Raw genomic sequence first — 4381 nt, 5'->3', positions numbered from 1 at the left:
AAAAATAAAAGTTTTGGACTATCTAGAGCAGGGAGCTGGCCCAACAAATGTCGGAAAGAGGCTTGGACTCAGTGAATCTACAGTGCGGACAATAAAAAAAAATGAAAATGCAATTAGAAAATCTGTAGTTTCCGGAAAAAATGTAAATGCGAAGGAAACTTCATACTCAAGAAATGTTTTTATTGAAGAAATGGAAAACCTATTAACAATTTGGATTGAGGATCTCAACCAGACACGAATCCCAGTTGATACTACAACAACAGAAAAAGCTCTACGTATTTTTAATCGATTAACATCGAACCAAGAAAACAAAAACCAATTTTCAGCTAGTGGTGGATGGTTTTCGAAGTTTATTGAAAGACATAATTTTCATAATTTAAAAACTAAGGGTGAAATTGCTTCAGCTGATAGTAAAGCTGCGCAGAACTATCCACCAAAGTTATTAAAAATTATTCAAGAAGGTGGTTACAGACCAAGTTTTCAATGCGGACGAAACCGGCCTATTTTGGAAGAGGTTACCAAAACGAACATATGTGTCTAAGACCCAAAAATCAATTGGTGGCTTCAAAGCTGCAAAGGACCGTGTAACGTTTTTATTATGTAGCAATGCTTCTGGTGACCGCATGATTAAACCACTGTTACTAAACAAAAGTCTCAGAGCACTAAAGGGTAATGATTTAAAACATTTACGTGTTCCCTGGATGGCCAATAAAAAGCCTGGGTAACTGGAAATATATTCCAAGAATGGTTTGCTAAATGCCTTGTACCAGAAGATAAAAGTTATTTGGAGAAGAAGAAACAGCCCTTTAAAGCTCTTTTAATAATTGACAATGCACCAGGCCATCCGTTGATTGAACATCCTCATGTAAATATCATTTCCCTCCCATCGAATACTACATCAATTATCCAACCGATGGATCAAGGCATTATTGCTTTTTTTTAAAATGTACTACCTCAAAAAAACTTCAGTGCATTATGGAAAAACTGGAGGAAAATCCTGAATTGGACTTCACCGATGCTTGGAAAAATTTTTCTATCAAGGATTGCATCTTGTACGCGTCAAAAGCAACTTCTGAATTTCTGAAAGAAGGCAACATACATTAAACGCATGCTGGAAATCTCTTTGGCCAAAATGTGTTAAAAGTGGTATGTCCGTAACAAGCAATTCAACTAATTATTCAGATATCATTGATTTAGCACGTTCCGCGGGTGGAGAAATTCTTGCAGATATGACGAGAGAAGATATTGACGAGATTCTTCTAGACCGAGAGCTCGATGATGACGATTTGATTGAAATAGCTACGGAAGTAATCGAATCGGAAAATGGTAGCGACACCGACATAGACGAGCATCCGATTAAAGTAGAGACGATTAAGCAAGGTCTTATACTTGCAGCAGAATTGGAAAATTATTTTGTAGCAAATGATATTGATGCTGAACGTGCACGAAGTTAAGATAATGGGTCCAAAAAGAAGCATTCAAACAAAATTAACTGAATTTATGGTGCAAACTCAGTCGGAGATGCTAAGTCAATCAGAACATCAATCCATAGTTCTTACTATTGATTCTGATACAAATTCTAGTGATATCAGTGCCGGCCATCAAAATAAGCGGTTAAGAATAATTTCCACTACGGATAATGACAGTGATTAAACAGCATTCAACGGTTTTTTCAATAAATTTACCTATTTTCTATTTTCTTCTCTTTTATATATGGTTTTTGTTTTGTATTTTTTATTTTGTTATGAATGGATAAATCATAAGTCTGTAATTTGAAACTTATTGTATTGTTTTCGAATATTTTTTTGCGCGTATATTTTGTTATACACGATATTTTTTACATTCGGAACCAATTCGTCAGTTTATATTGGAAAACTAACCATTTTTACAAAATACTTTCAAAAAGTCATCTATTCCGATAGTTTCACACACCAGAGTTGTACAAATGCTCACCACATACCATAAGAAACTTCTGACTCTTTAACAAATGTTTTAAGGAACCCAATAGGTTTGAGCTCTAAAAGAGACGACCTTGTCTCTTCTGCCGAAAAATTATTTGACATCGCTGCTTGTAAATGCATTTATTTTTCTTCTTGCACTTGTCCAAAGGAAATTAAAGTTCCTATAAATTAACAACCATTTCTCTTGGACCAGAGAACCAGAAGAATTGGTCGCATTGGAAGTGTTGATCTACCTGAARMAAAAAAGATTACAAAGAAAAATGAACGTAAAGAAAAGCTTTCAAAACGTCATTCAACATCAACACTTACCAGAAAAGTATCAGATAGAACACGTGACCATTCAGATCAGCCCGACTCTCATACAGACGACAACAATGTAGGTGCGTCGCACATGGATTCTTCTAAAAACGATGCTGATGATGAATTTTCTCTTCCATCCTCTAAAACCAAACAAAACTAGGCTAGCTTTGTTACTGACAAATGCAAGATTAGTCGGGCAAAAAAAAGTGTTGAAATTAAGCTCCAAAACACTGAAAGTATTGACTCTGTATATGGAGGTATGGAAATTTAATGAATTCCCCTCTCACACCGTGGCAGTCGAGGGAACCTTCAAACTGGTGATAGAGGCATCTTCTAAAGTTATTGGCCCCCAATCTCGTGATCGTTTTATACGCTCTACACTGAAATCTAGGCAACAAGTGCCAAAGTTTAGTACAAAATCTGATTTTATCAATAAATTTGACACAGATTCAGACTAAAACAAGCCTGACATATGGTTTGTTTGTTGGGTTGGGCTTGGGAGGAACCCGAAGAGCAGCCACCTCCACGCGGGGGATTCTAGGTGACCAATACAGGTTAGTTGAGAGCTGCAACAATTTCACCTTGCGCCACATTTTCGCTCGTATCTCTGGAACGGTTCGTCCTACGGCTATGATGTACCATTTCGGTAGGAAATGACGTGACAAATAACTTTTGTTTTATACGTTTTGCCACGAGATGCGTATTTCAGGCGCTAGGTAGACAATTTCACGATTTTAGGCGAATTTCCGAAATTTCAAGGCCGGAGTTGGGGTTAAAGATGCAATCCGATCTCAAAACAAAAAGTTGCATTGGGATCAGGAAGTACTAAGGCACTTTTCCCCACTATTAGAAATCCCGAATCGAAAAAAGTCCGGAATCGACCCACCCTAACAACCAATGATATCCCACATATTACATGAGCAAAAAGTCTTCTGATGCTAAACGTAAGTATTGCAGTTACGAATAAGATGTATCAGCTAAAATAGAATCGCTGAAAAAGTTTCGAGTGTTTTTACTGGGTATAGACTTTAAACTAATAACTGATTGTGACTCTTTAACAACTCTTGAGAAAAAGGATTTGAATACTAGAGTGGCGCGATAGATCTCATTTTCTGGAAGAATACGATTATCAGGTCATCGATCTGGAATTCGAATCAGGCTCTCAGACGCTCTTAACCGCATGATGATAAGCAATACTGATTTTCTTGTTTGCATACGATGTGCACAAGAACGCGACGAAGAACTCAATACGATAAGGCAAATTCTATAAGAAAAAAGTTATAATGACTATTCTGAACAAGGTAGTATTCTTCACAAAATAATCAATGATATCGAATTATTCGCAGTACCCAAGAGCATGCAAAGAGAGATAACTCGGCGCGCTTACGAAATTGGTACTTTGCGATTAAAAAAACGAGAGATTTGACTGATCTAGAATATTTTATTCCAAAGCTTGAAGAAAAAATTAAAATGCATACCGACATTTGTGTAGAATGCGTTGTGGTAAAAAAGGAGATGAATTGTATTCGCTTAATAAAAGAGCGAATCCTCTTTACTTTTATCACGTACATCTTGGTGCACTAGACGTAAATGATGCGTTCAATTCGCTTGCTTATACCCAACAAACACGACTTCATCACCCGAAGCTATCAGCCGTTTGAGAATACAAAGTACAGCATTTCGAAACCCAGTCCACATATTCACTGACCGTGGGTCAGCTTTCACGGCTGACGACATCCGGCGTTATTGTGAGGGGACGAGAATATTAAGCATGTTGAAATAATGACGGGTTTGCTTCGTGTCAATGGCCAAATAGAGCGACTGAACACGATTATCATTAATGTTTAAATAAAACGTTAAAAACCATTTTACAAACAGAGTCCAGCAAGTAATAAATTCCAAATAAAACAGAATTATTTATATGACATCTTTTGAATTACTAACGGGCGTTAAAATGCGTACAACTGACGACATGAACATCAAACAACTTATCGAAGAAGAAATAAGATCACAATTCCAGAAAGGAAGGGACGAACTACGACAACATGCAAAGAAGCAAATATTAAAGATGTAAACAGAAAACAAAAATACATACACCCTTAGATGCAAAGAAGCTAACC

General features: G+C 36.8%; 1 pseudogene; it reads left to right on the top strand.

The window, feature by feature from the left end:
- Positions 1–1148: 1148 nt before the first annotated feature.
- Positions 1149–1653, top strand: LOC108965109 (annotated as a pseudogene).
- The last annotated feature ends 2728 nt before the right edge of the window (positions 1654–4381 follow it).

Source organism: Bactrocera latifrons, unplaced genomic scaffold (genome assembly GCF_001853355.1).
Source record: "Bactrocera latifrons isolate USDA-ARS-PBARC rearing strain unplaced genomic scaffold, ASM185335v1 scaffold_1331, whole genome shotgun sequence".
NCBI lineage: Eukaryota > Metazoa > Arthropoda > Insecta > Diptera > Tephritidae > Bactrocera > Bactrocera latifrons.
This window is presented reverse-complemented; position numbering and strand designations above follow the sequence as displayed.